Here is a 14,230-nt window from a genome sequence, read left to right as displayed (position 1 = left end):
GGAGTGCAGCTACTTCGGCGGCTTGGTCAATGCAAGCTTCTTTAGAGGAGATTTGTCGTGCAGCGACTTGGGCATCAGCTTCTACTTTTATACGCCACTATAGACTGGACTCCTTGGCTTCGGCAGAGGTTTCCTTTGGCAGGCGTGTCTTGCAGCGAGTGTGTGCCACTCCAACGACCTCGGCCCAGCCTTTTCCCTCCCAGGGGATTTGATCTTTGGTATATCCCATGATGGACTCTCCTTCCAGAGTCAATGGAGAAGAACCGTTGTACATACCTGAACGGTCTTCTCAGTGCTCTGGAAGGAGAGTCCAAACCCACCTGGCATGGTGTTTGGCCAGGTTGCCGGAGTGTTGGGACTGTTGAAGGTTATACATTGTTATGGAGTTAATAAATTTTTATGGTTTTTACATTGTCTTCGTTTTTAAAACTGGCTCATGGGGGCTGCTAAGGGGGCGGTGACTGTTAATTATTCAAATTAACTCAGTCTCTACCAATAGGATTGGTTAACAACCCATGATGGACTCTCCTTCCAGAGCACTGAGAAGACCGTTCAGGTATGTACAACAGTTCTTCTATCATCATGGCTTGTATTACTGAAACCTGGCTGGGCCCGGAGGGAGGTGTTCCTCTCTCTGAAATTTGCCCAGCCGAGTTTCAGGTATGGCATCAACCTCGACCCAAGGGAAGGGGGGGGAGGAGTGGCTATTATAGCCAGGGAGAGCCTTTGCCTGCGTAGACTCATTGCTCCGGAAATTGCGGGTTGCGAGTCTCTTGCTGAAGTTGGACTTAGGGGTTCAGGTGGGCTTATTTCTCACGTACCTGCCTCCCAGCTGCGTGTCAAAAGCCCTGCCTGTGCTACTCGACGAGGTAGCCGGGTTGGCGGTGGAGTTCCCCGGACTCATTGTCCTGGGGGACTTCAACCTGCCGTCACTCGGCGAAACCTCTGGGCTGGCACAGGAGTTCATGGCCACCATGACAGCCATGGACCTGACTCAAGTAGTACAGGGTCCGACTCACGAGGGAGGGCACGCACCTGACATGGTATTCCTTTCCGAGCAATTGAGTAATGGTCCGAGACTAAGGAGCTTAGAAGTGTTGCCTTTGTCATGGTCAGACCATTTTCTACTACGGCTTGACTTCCTGGCTCCAATCCTTCCCCGCAGGGAGGCGGAACCAATGAAGATGTTCCGCCCCAGACGCCTGATGGACCCAGAGGGCTTTCAGACGGCGCTTGGGGTTATTCCAGAGGCACTCGTCCACAGTTCGGCGGAGTCCCTTGCTGAGGCCTGGAATACGGCTGCGGCAGGGGCTCTTGACCGGATTGCGCCTTTGCGACCTCTCCGTGGCGCTAGACCCCGTAGAGCCCCATGGTTCAACGAGGAGCTCCGGGAGTTGAAACGCCAAAAGAGACGTCTAGAGAAGCGATGGAGGAAGAGTAGGTCCGAATCCGATCGAACACTTGTAAGAGCTTTTATTAAGACTTACAAAGTGGCGCTCAAGGCGGCAAGATGCGCGTACCATGCCGCCTTGATTGCATCAGCGGAATTCCGCCCGGCCGCTCTGTTTAGGGTGACCCGCTCCCTTCTTAACCAGGGGGGAGCTGGGGAGCCCTTGCAGAGCAGTGCCGAGGATTTTAACACGTTTTTCGCTGATAAAGTCGCTCGGATCCGGGCTGATCTCGACTCCAATTGTAATACAGAGTCGACTGACAACGAGTCAGTTGAGGTGACTGGGGCACGTACTTGTCCACCTGTCTGGGAAGAGTTTGATCTGGTGACACCTGATGAAGTGGACAAGGCCATTGGAGCTGTGAGTTCCGCCACCTGTTTACTGCATCCGTGTCCCTCCTGGTTGGTTTCGGCCAGCAGTGAGGTGACACGGAGCTGGGCCCAGGAGATTGCCAACGCTTCCTTGGGGAGGGGAGTCTTTCCATCTCTCTATAAAGAAGCGCTTGTGCGCCCCCTCCTCAAGAAGCCCTCCCTGGACCCAGCCGTACTCAATAACTATCGTCCAGTCTCCAACCTTCCCTTTATGGGGAAGGTTGTCGAGAAGGTGGTGGCACTCCAGCTCCAGCTGTCCTTGGAAGAAGCCGATTATCTAGGTCCCCAGCAGTCAGGCTTCAGGCCCGGTTACAGCACTGAAACCGCTTTGGTCGCGTTGATGGATGATCTCTGGCGGGCCCGGGACAGGGGTTTATCCTCTGTCCTGGTGCTTCTTGACCTCTCAGCGGCTTTCGATACCATCGACCATGGTATCCTTCTGCACCAGCTGGAGGGGTTGGGAGTGGGAGGCACTGTTCTTCAGTGGTTCTCCTCCTACCTCTCTGGCCGGTCGCAGTCGGTGTTAGTGGGGGGTCAGAGGTCGGCTCCGAGGTCGCTCCCTTGTGGGGTACCTCAGGGGTCGGTCCTCTCCCCTCTGCTATTCAACATCTACATGCAACCACTGGGTGAGATCATCCAAGGACATGGGGTGAGGTATCATCAATATGCCGATGATACCCAGCTTTACATCTCCACCCCATGCCCAGTCAACGAAGCGGTGGAAGTGATGTGCCGGTGCCTGGAGGCTATTGGGGCCTGGATGGGTGTCAACAGACTCAAACTCAACCCGGATAACACGGAGTGGCTGTGGGTTCTGCCTCCCAAGGACAATTCCATCTGTCCGTCCATCACCCTGGGGGGAGAATCATTGCCCCCCTCAGAGAGGGTCCGCAACTTGGGCGTCCTCCTCAATCCACAGCTCACATTAGAAAACCATCTCTCAGCTGTGGCGAGGGGGGCGTTTGCCCAGGTTCGCCTGGTGCACCAGTTGCAGCCCTATCTGGACCGGGACTCATTGCTCACAGTCACTCATGCCCTCATCACCTCGAGGTTCGACTCCTGTAATGCTCTCTACATGGGGCTACCTCTGAAAAGTGTTCGGAAACTTCATATCGTGCAGAAGGCAGCTGCGAGAGCAGTCATGGGCTTACCTAGGTATGCCCACGTTTCACCATCACTCCGCAGTCTGCACTGGCTGCCGATCAGTTTCCGGTCACAATTCAAAGTGTTGGTTATGACCTTTAAAGCCCTTCATGGCATTGGACCAGAATATCTCCGAGACCGCCTCCTGCCGCACGAATCCCAGCGACCGATTAGGTCCCACAGAGTGGGCCTTCTCCGGGTCCCGTCAACGAAACAATGTCGGTTGGCGGGCCCCAGGGGAAGAGCCTTCTCTGTGGCGGCACCGGCCCTCTGGAACCAACTCCCCCCGGAGATTAGAACTGCCCCTACTCTTCCTGCCTTCCGTAAACTCCTTAAAACCCACCTTTGCCGTCAGGCATGGGGGAACTGAAACATCTCCCCCTGGGCATGTTTAATTTATATATGGTATGCTTGTGTGTATGGCTGTTACCATGTTTCCCCGAAAGTAAGACAGTGTCTTACTTTCTTTTTACCCCCAAAAGCCCCACTATGTCTTACTTTCGGGGTATGTCTTACATTGGAAAAAAATGGAAAGGGTCGCGTTCCCGAAGGCATCTCCCCAGAGTCCAGAAGGGCAGCCGCGGGACAGGAGCCTCGTGAGCCCTTTTCCAAGTTCAACCTCAGGGCTCCAAGCGGCGTGCACGCGTGGAGCCGCAGACGCGTGTCGGGGAAGCATGTGTCTGGAGGGGAGGAGCCGCTCTGCGCAGTTGGGCAGCCCCACCTGCTTGCCGGAAAGGAGGCGGGCGAAGGAGGGCGCAGCTCCGGCCGCTCGCCTCGGAGCCGGTCGGCCTCGCTGGCCGCTTGCAGCCGAGCCTCGGCAGGACTCGGTTGCTGGGACGAGCGCCTTCGCTGCAAGCCGCCGCCCGCTCGGCTCGCTTCGGACCAGCGCCGTCCTTCGCTTTGCAAAGCCGGGGAAGAGGTGGTGGCGCCGCGGCGAGGCAAAGGCCAGGGGTGCGCGGGGAGCTTGGAAGCGACATCATCGGGCTCCCCCCCCCAGCAATACCCCCGTGTTTCCCCGAAAGTAAGACATATGTCTTACTTTCGGGGTACGGCTTATATTAGCCGACCCCCCTGAAACCCCCAATACGTCTTACAATCGGGGGTGTCTTACTATTGGGGAAACAGGATAGTATATGGGGTCTTTCTTAAATCTTTAAATATTTTAAATTGTCAGATTATTTATGATTTGTTTCCACGTGTTGTGAGCCGCCCCGAGTCTTCGGAGAGGGGCGGCATACAAATATAAGTAATAAATAAATAAATAAATAAATCATATCCACCCTTTGGAACATCATTCCCCCCAGTTGATTACCATTTGAAAGCTGTTCATTTTAAAATTGTTTTCTAAGTATAAGTCTAACTGTGATTTTGGTAATCTTTCTTTTCAGCAAAAGGTTTTTTATTTTTCTCCACCTTCACAAAACAAATTACATGTATATACCTTCCAGTGTTACAAAAAACATATATAGATACACATTCTTATCCGCATCTTCATAGCCTATCCCAACCTACTCCTTTTATTCTTTCTCAGACTCCCCTCCTTCTTTCTTCATCTCCTCTTCCTATCTACTTCTTCACTCCTTCTCTTCCTTCCTTTCTACTTCCCCTTCTATCCTCTTTAACCTTTCCAGAATGTCTCCCATCTCATATTTGCAGACTGGTGTTATATAATCAAATTTATGGAATATCCCTAACTCTTCCTCCCCAAAAAGAAAATTCTTGTGGTTTATAACATTTTAATCATAAAATTTAAAACAAATCTATTATGCTAGGTATATAACGTCCAAGAAGAAAGCTATCCCCAGTAAAAAAAAATCTAGTTTTGTCTTCTGGGTTCACTGTCAAACTAATCCAACAATTTAACTCCTATAGTTAATCACTATAACTTATCATTCTAAAATAGTTAATTATTTCTGATACCATTTCCTTTTTAGTCCTGCTGCTTCCTTCCCCTTCAAGATCATTTCATCAATGTCTATTTTTCTTATTCCTTTATTTATCATAACCAAAAACCTCTACTTGGCCTTTAGATATATAGTCAAGCATATTATATTCTGTTCATTTTCATTAGAAATATCAGATTTTCTTATTAATCAGGAATTTATGTATTATTCCAAAACAATTAACCCTGTTGCTCTGTTCAAAATCACTATACATTTGTACTGTTTATGAGTCTCATGTTCTCTTCAACATATATGCACACAATGAAATAAAAATTGAAATAAAAAAAATGCTTATTGGTTTATTTTGTTCATAAAAGCCGGCCCCGGCCCATTTTTTTGTGATTTTTTTTTCAATTTATAGATAGTTTTGCCTGCAAACAATGTACAATTTTACTAAATTTGGTATGGAATTACTATCTTGAACATTTCTGAACCTAATGATATGAAAATTCAACTGAAAAAAATGCTTATTTATTTATTATGCTCATAAAAGGGCCGTCCGTCCCCTCATTTTTTCAGGCATGTCACTTTATAAATTTTTCTATGCCCCTAATTTCAAATATTTTCAATAACTTTGGCATTGAATTACCAGTTTGGACATTTATGAACATAATGAAATGAAAATTGAACTGGAAAAATTGATGCATATTTGTTTATTTTGCACATAAATGTCTCCCCCCCCCATGTTCAATTATTTCAATTTATTTATTGTTAATTTCAAACTTACACACTTGTTTTTAGTATAATGGATTTCTTTCATAAAAGTAGTTGTCTGGCTATCATGTGCTTGTTTTTCAAAAGAATATTCCCAATATTTCTAGCCAAATCTATATAAAAAGTGAAATTAATGGCACACAGCAAGGCTGAGGGGGGTGGGGTGGCCCTTTTTGTGACCAAAATAAACAAATAAGCATCATTTTTTTCAGTTCATTTCTATTTTTCTTATGATCAGGAATGTTCAATTTAGTATATCAAAACTTTTGGGGGGAAATTCTTTAGAGATTTGTAGCCTAAAAACATTATAAACTGACACGAAATGCTCTAAAAATTGGGGGGGGGGGAGGTTTTTGATCAAATATAAGCATCATTTTTTTCCAGTTCAGGTTTCATATCATTATGTTCAAAAATGTTCAAACTAGTTTCCCAGTGAAAAACATTTTCAAAAAGACCATATTTAAGTACCTAAAAAAATTCTTTTTTTTCCGGGTCGTATGCGACCAGAAACAGACTCAACGTGAGAGTTTTTTTGCCCAGAAAACAGTTAGCCTCCACCACCCAAAAATATTTCTATGATGATCAACAATGTTAAATTGAGTAAATGAATGCCTAAGATATTATAAATATTTCGGATTTGGAGCTTAAAAAAAATTTAAAGTGAAAATGGTTGCAAGCAGCCCGGGGGGGGGGGGCTTATTTCTGATTAAAAGAAACCAATAAGCATCATTTTTTTCAGTTCATTTATATTTTTCTTATGATCAGGAATGTTCAAACTAATAATCCCACACCAAATTTAGTAAAATTGTACACATTTTGCAGGCTAAACTATCTATAAATTGAAAAACAAATTCACAAAAAATGGGGGCGGGCAGGATTTTATGAACAAAATAAACCAATAATCATTATTTTTTTTATTTCTATTTTCATTTCATTGTGTGCAGAAATGTTCAACCTAGTTTCCAAGGGAAAGAAGTTTTCAAATTGACCAAATATAAGCACTTAAAATAAAGAATTTTTGGTGCGAGTCACGCAGACTTGTAAACAGTACAAGTGTGACTTTTTTTGCCCAGAAAAAAATAAGACCCCCACCCCCCAAAAAAAATTCTCATAGAGAGAACCCCTGAAATGATGAAAAGTCATGAAATTTCAAGTTTCAGAAATGCAGGGAAATTTTTTTTTACAGGGTCTCAAACTTTGATTTTGTGTTGCACAGACTCCAACAGAACAGCAGGGTTAATTAGTTCAAACTTTCATATAGTAAATCTTCAGATTTTCCATTTAAACATTATCACATAGATTAAATCATCATTCCAATTAATTCAGACTTTCATATGGTAAATCTTCACATTTTCCATTCAAACATCTCATAAATTAGGATCATTACTAACTCAAATCAGGAATTACTCCATCCTTAATCGTGTAATCTTTCCTCTATAAAATAATATTCACCTTACAGAAGAAAGAACCAATCTCTTAAAAAATTGTCTGTATTAATTAAATCAGATCATTAGCATCAAAATTGATACTGTTATCATGTTACCATAACCATTGTATCAATATATTACATATTTTAATATATATATTAAATATATTAAATATTTTAAACAGCATATAGAATATATTTGCTTATTTCAAAGAGAACTTTGGGCCACTTTAAACAAAACGTTCTTATAGAGCTAACTGGTAAAATACAATTAATTATTTAGAAGAGACAGAAAAAAGAGCATTCAATAGGAAAGTCCCTTATTAGAGTGACTACATGTTTTCTCCAGGATGATGTTCTCAACCTATTCCTTTAGATTTTCCAGCAATCCACCTTTCATTGCTATAACTGAGTCCATTCATTGGCTGCTAATCATCCTGTTTTTCCTTTCCCTCCTCCTCATACTGTGTCAAAAATATTTAATTTGAGCCTGTCGGAGTAACATCTAACTGCAGGGGGTAAAGTTATATAGTAGATGAAATAATAAAGAACTCCACTTGCGAGTTGAAACTAAAAGTAACCGTCTAAGGCAGTGGTCCCTAACCTTGGCAACTTTAAGACTCATGGATTTTAACTCTCAGAATTCTGAGAGTTGAAGTCCACAAGTCTTAAAGTTGCCAAGTGTTGTGGTTGGCTCTGGCCCAGCTCCTGCCCCAGGGAATGTGGAGGTGGATGCAGGGGAAACTTCAACATGTCAGAGGCCTGTGTTATTGCCGACAGAGTCAGTTCAGAGTTTAGTTTCCTCGGACGAAGAAGAAGGTGGGAGTGACTTGGAAGAGGGGGGCTTGGCACACAGCCCAGGCAGTCAATCTCCATTATCTTTTATTGATTCAGATGAAGACATCTTGGACCCACGCAAGCACAGAATTGTGTGTAGAAGAGACCAAGTAAGGACATATTACAGGAGATAAAAGAGGCCACCTGTGTTTGGGTGGGGCTCCAGTAATTAGGGCTGCTGATATAAATAGCAGCGTGTGGGTTTGGCTGTTGTGGAAGAGTATCTGATCCGAGTTCTTCAGGAATCCTGTGTTGCTGTTTTCTGGACTTTGTTGATTTTTCACGCCTTTGAAACCAAAGCAGAGCAATGTGTGTGTGTGTCTCACTTCATTGGAAGAAGAAGGGGTGTGAAGTTTCTTCACACCTGCTAGCTAAGTACTTAATGACTGCTTAAGGGAAATTGTAGACTACCCGGTTGTTTTGGGACGAGTGCTCTTTGCAATACAAAAAGAGTGCTTAGTTTATTTTGACTTTTGTGATAAAGAACATTGTTTTGAATTTTCAAATGTGTGTGTGTGTCTGAAATTTGTACCCTTGAATTTTCAGGAGACTCCTACCAGAGAGTCCGGCAGAACACCAAGGTTGGCGACTCCTGGTCTAAGGAGTTTCATGTCACTTTAATAATGAAAAGGAACTGTTCATTCAAACATCCCCTTTTCTGACTAACTGCCAATCCAGGGCCACTTCCTCTCTCATAACCCTCCACTGGAAGCAATCAGGAGAGACCAAAGTTAAGTGATAGAGCGGGCTGACCAATAGAGTCCAAAAGTGATCCTATGGGAGGAGCTTCCATGCCCCTTTGAACAAAGTCTCTCTCAGTGTTAGAGGCGGAGTTTGTGTTAGGGAGAAAAGAGGTGAGTGGGTAGCAGCGGCAGCAATCTGGAAGTGACCATGAGATAAAAGGCAGTTGAACCCCTGGAGTTCTTTGCTCGGTGGGAGGGCTGGTAACATGAGTTCAGGCTCACCCCTCTCTGTTAGGAGCTGGAGGGGAGTCCTCTCTGCAGAACCTTCGGCTCCTGAAACTTCTCTGTTGGGTGTCTGTGCGGCAGTTGAAAATGCTGCGCGGCAATTCATTATTTTGTGAGCAGCTGCGCAGTTTAGAGGGAACAGTGGTTCTGACCAATGCCCTAATTAAAACATGAATCTCAAGCTGAGGTTCAAAAGAGATTCAGTTATTATTAGGAGCATCACGTCAGCAAGTATCAAGTGAAGTCAACTTTGACTTCACTTAATTCGTGACTTGGCTCTGACCCTTTTACCCCCCTTCATCCAAGATGTGTCATCAGTCACATTCCTCAATGAAGCAATTTCACAGATTGTAGAAGTCACTCCAGCTACTGTGGATCATCATGGAGATGTTCTAGATTTTTGCTGACTGGAAAGTGCTTTGTTTTGACTGAGGTGCAAACTCCTCAATATAGTAGCGAGGTCTGATTCCCCATCCCCTTGCCTATGGCAACTTGGGAATGGGTTAGGGAAGCTTCACGAGTTTAAATAGAGTTTCCAATCAACTATGTAACCTGGAGCAGAGACTCCTGGGGAAAAAATTATAGTTAAGGATATGGCAACATTCTGTGCATGGAACAGCTGATTGGATTCTCCATGCCTGAGATGACATGCATGGAACATTGGTGGCTAGTATGACTGCTTTGGCATGTCCCATTAGTACCGTAGTTAGAATGCAGTATTGCAGGATAATTCTGCCCACAGGCAGGAGTTCGATCCTGACCAGCTGAAGATTGACTCATCCTTCCATTCAACAACAGCTTAAACATCTAACCTATCCCCACCCCGATAGTTTCCTTCCTATGCCAAGGCTCCTTGATACTAGAACCTTCAGCTGGTATGTTTGGCATGCAGTAAGCTATGCAAAAAAGAACGCTGTGTTTGGGACTCCACAGCCAACTTTGTGGTGATACCCTGTTTCCCCGATAGTAAGACACCCCCGATTGTAAGACGTATCGGGGGTTTCAGGGGGGTCGGCTAATATAAGCCGTACCCCAAAAGTAAGACATATGTCTTACTTTCGGGGAAACACGGGGGTATTGCCGCCTCCCTCTCATCTAGCTGCGCGCCGCCTCCTGCCGACGTCCGCACCGTCCCCCTCTCCATACGTCGCCGCGTCTGCCACCTCCCTCTGATCTTAATGAGCGCCGCCTCCTGCCCACTTCCGCGCCGCCCCCCTCCATACGTCACCACGTCTGCCGCCTCCGTCTGATCCAAATGAGCGCCGCCTCCTGCCCACTTCCGCACCGCCCCCCTCTCCATACGTCACCGCGCCGTCCCTTGCACTTGTCACTGCCGCCTCCTGCTTAAAATACGGTAATGCACACAGTATTAATCATACATCAGTAAAACATACACACTGGCATACTGGGGTATCATCTGCTGTTTTGTGGTGAATACAATACTGTTCAGGTTGTTAATAAATGTTAATTTTATGGTTAAAACAAAAAATTCGACAATTTTTTTCCAATATAAGACATACCCCGAAAGTAAGACATAGTGGGGCTTTTGGGGATAAAAAGAAAGTAAGACACTGTCTTACTTTCGGGGAAACACGGTAGTGGCGATAGAAATGGGGGCCACGCCAAATGAAGGATAAGTTGAGCCGCGGAAGGAAGAAAACTGCCGAGGCATAAATTTAGAAGAGCCAAGCAGAGCAGTGCAGAGGGAAGACTGAAGAGAGGACTACAGACTATAGACCTACCTGGTTGCCCAGCAAGAGATTGCCCAAACAAGATATTTATTCTGAAAGTCGAACGCTAGCGAATGAGAGCAGCTAGTGAGAGACGGATCAGACGGAGGGCACTCTGACGTCACCCGCCCCCATCAATATCACCCATTTGACATATAGAGACAGCTATTGAAATCCTGATGTGGAAGTTTATTTAAAATTTGAACGCTAGCAGTTGAGAGCTGCTAGAGAGAGAGAGAGCAGGTGGAGGGCGCCTAACAAGAGTTAGAATGAGCGGATAGGACTTCGTTATCATCTGCCCCACATTGACGCCATCCGCCCCAAATTCGGAGGACAGCTGCTGAAGTTCTAATGCTGAGGGACATAAGCCAGTAACTCTGGACCCTGCTTTAAGGGTCATTAATCCAGAGTTGCTTAGCTGACCAGTGGAAGGGGTCGATGGAGGCGGAGGCACTGCCCGAGGTCACGGGAACAAGGGGGCAACAGTTGCCTTGTGGGAGAAGTTGACAGACGTCCCTTTGGAATGGAATGGAATGGGTGAGAGAACTCAGGAGACTCGGCCGAGCTGTTAGGGAGAGCTAACAGTAAAGCAAGGCTGGGGGTCTCCTTCCACTTCTGGGAGGTTATGCATCCTGAAGAACCAACATCGTTTAGAACTTCTTTAACAGAGGGGGATTGCACTTGACTGTGACTGTGACTATTAAATCCATCTAGCCATTTTTTTCCATCAAATTCATTGAGATTTGTTAACATTTGAATCAGGTTAACAACCTGTTATGTCAGACTCTCTAGTCTTCGCACTCTTAGCACTTTATTTTCCAAATATCATTATTTGAACTGTACTAGCGTTGGACTATTATGCACTTTTTATTCTAGCACTTTATTATTCCTCCTTATTAAAGGAGAGAGGATGCCTTTGGTAAAAGAAGAGAGAGGGGTAATATATATAAGTTTTTTAAGTTAATATCTTTGAGTAATAGTAATTGTATTAATTAATTCATAGGAATTTTAAACTTAATTAAGGAAGAAAGGTGTGTGAATGAGATGGATAGATAGGGTGGATGTTAGTATAATATTAAATATATATATTTATTACTGTATTTTTAAAGTTAATTAATTAATTTAAATTTAATAATTACCGTATATACTCGAGTATAAGTCGAGGTTTTTAGCCCAAAAAATGGGCTGAAAAACCCGACCTTGACTTATACTCGGGTGATTGACATGTCACCACAAGAGGGCGCAAGCGGCTTAGGGAAAGACAGCCGTCTGCCTTTGCTTCAGGTAGAAAGAAGCGGCAACTGCCCAGTCAAGAAGCAAGAATCCACCCCCTAGCCAAACGGCTTTTTTCTTGTTTAGCGCGGCGTTCGAGTGGTTGGCAGGTTCCTTTGCTTGCACGCAAGAGCCAACCACTCGAACGCCGCGCTAAACAAGAAAAAAGCTGTTTGGCTAGGGGGGGGATTCTTGCTTCTTAACTGGGAGCAGTTGCCCCCTCTCCCAAAACGATGTCCCAAAGCGGTCTCCGGGAAGCGACCGAGGAAAAGGCAATCGTCTGCCTTTGCTTCAGCTCCAAAGAAGCTCTGGGAGAGGGGGCAACTGCCCGGTTAAGAAGCAAGAATCCCCCCCCTAGCCAAACGGCTTTTTTCTTGTTTAGCACGGCGTTCGAGTGGTTGGCAGGTTCCTTTGCTGGCACGCAAGACCCAACCACTCGAACGCCGCACTAAACAAGAAAAAAGCCGTTTGGCTAGGGGGGGGATTCTTGCTTCTTAACCGGGCAGTTGCCCCCTCTCCCAGAGCTTGTTTGGAGCTGAAGCAAAGGCAGACGATTGCCTTTTCCTCGGTCGCTTCCCGGAGACCGCTTTGGGACATCGCTTTGGGAGAGGGGGCAACTGCTCCCGGTTAAGAAGCAAGAATCCCCCCCTAGCCAAACGGCTTTTTTCTTGTTTAGCGCGGCGTTCGAGTGGTTGGCTCTTGCGTGCAAGCAAAGGAACCTGCCAACCACTTGAACGCCGCGCTAAACAAGAAAAAAGCCGTTTGGCTAGGGGGGGGGATTCTTGCTTCTTAACCGGGCAGTTGCCCCCTCTCCCAGAGCTTCTTTGGAGCTGAAGCAAAGGCAGACGATTGCCTTTTCCTCGGTTGCTTCCCGGAGACCGCTTTGGGACATCGCTTTGGGAGGGGGGCAACTGCTCCCGGTTAAGAAGCAAGAATCCCCCCCTAGCCAAACGGCTTTTTTCTTGTTTAGCGCGGCGTTCGAGTGGTTGGCTCTTGCGTGCAAGCAAAGGAACCTGCCAACCACTCGAACGCTGCGCTAAACAAGAAAAAAGCCATTTGGCTGGGGGGGGGATTCTTGCTTCTTAAACCGGGAGCGGTAGCCCCCTCTCCCAAAGCGATGTCGCAAAGCGGTCTCCGGGAAGCGACCGAGGGAAAGGCAGTCGTCTGCCTTTCCTTCAGCCCGAAAGAGGAGGCAAATGCCTCGCCTTCCCCCAGCCGGTTAACTTGAAGCGCTCGGTTAACCGACTGGGGGAAGGCAGGGCATTTGCCTCCTCTTTTGAGCTGAAGGAAAGACAGACGACTGCCTTTCCCTCGGTTGCTTCCCGGAGACCGCTTTGGAACGTTGCTTTGCTTTCGCCTGCCTCTCCTACAGCGGAGAGAGGCAGCAAATGGCCAGCCCTTCCCCCACCCGCTTAGCTGAGCCCTTTGGGAAGGTGCCGTCTGTCTTCGCTGTAGGAAAGGCAGGCACATCCGAAGCGCATGGGGAAGTGGCTGTGGGAGGCAACGACATTCCTAAGCCGGTGAGGTGGGGGGGGGGTGGCGAGAAGATAGAAGCAAGAATCCACACACACCCAGCTTTTCCCCCCTCTCCCCGCAAGAAAAGGAGCCAGCCAAACACTCCAATGCCGCGCTAGAGGGGAAAAAAGCCGATGAGGTGTGTGTGTGGGGGGGGGGATTCTTGCTTCTGTCTTCTCAACACCCCCTCACCCCACCTCTCGGGAAGAGAGCAACAGGAAAGGACGCGGTTTTCTTCTGCCGGGTCGAGGACAAAGCGGGTGTTGAGGGCGGCGGGCGAGCAATTTGTCAGTGGCCAGAGAAACATTCCAGCGGGGAGAAAACCCCAAGCTGAGAGTGCCTTTTAAAATCACTCTCCTCTCAGTCTCGGCAAGCTGCCGAGAAGTGGGGTTTTTGGAGTGGGGAGGCAAAAACGCTCAGAATGTCACCAACGAGGCATTTCTCCAAGGGGCGGGGGTCCCTAAACTTTCCTTTAACCCCAGCGAACACAAAGATGGGAATGCGTGGTCCTCGCCAGCCACCCATCTGCGGGGGCTGCCCCGCGCCAAGGCAGAATTAAATTCAACAACCAAAATATTATATTTTTAAAAAACATACTTTTTTGACAGTTTGTTTGCCTTTTAAGACATCTGGCTGGCTGTGCCTAATGTCAACAATAAAAAGTTTTGCCAGGTGAAAATTCTTTTGCCAGATTAGCTATGGATCTCACTGAAGAAATTTTAAAGAATACTCAAAATGATTCTTCATTTGCTTTGTAACCTTAAATAAATAAACAATACAGTATTGACTCTGTAATTTACCCGGGGAGGGGACAGGAGGGGGGCACAGACAGACAGGAAAGGAAGACAGACAGACAGAGA

The 14,230-nt window shown here is 46.4% G+C and overlaps 1 protein-coding gene across 1 annotated transcript in view; it reads left to right on the top strand.

The window, feature by feature from the left end:
• Positions 1–14,230, top strand: part of KRI1 (KRI1 homolog) — a 157,887-nt gene that overhangs the window by 90,048 nt on the left and 53,609 nt on the right. The window lies entirely within an intron of this gene.

This window comes from Erythrolamprus reginae, chromosome 2 (assembly GCF_031021105.1).
Source record: "Erythrolamprus reginae isolate rEryReg1 chromosome 2, rEryReg1.hap1, whole genome shotgun sequence".
NCBI classification, from domain to species: Eukaryota; Metazoa; Chordata; class Lepidosauria; order Squamata; family Dipsadidae; genus Erythrolamprus; species Erythrolamprus reginae.
This window is presented reverse-complemented; position numbering and strand designations above follow the sequence as displayed.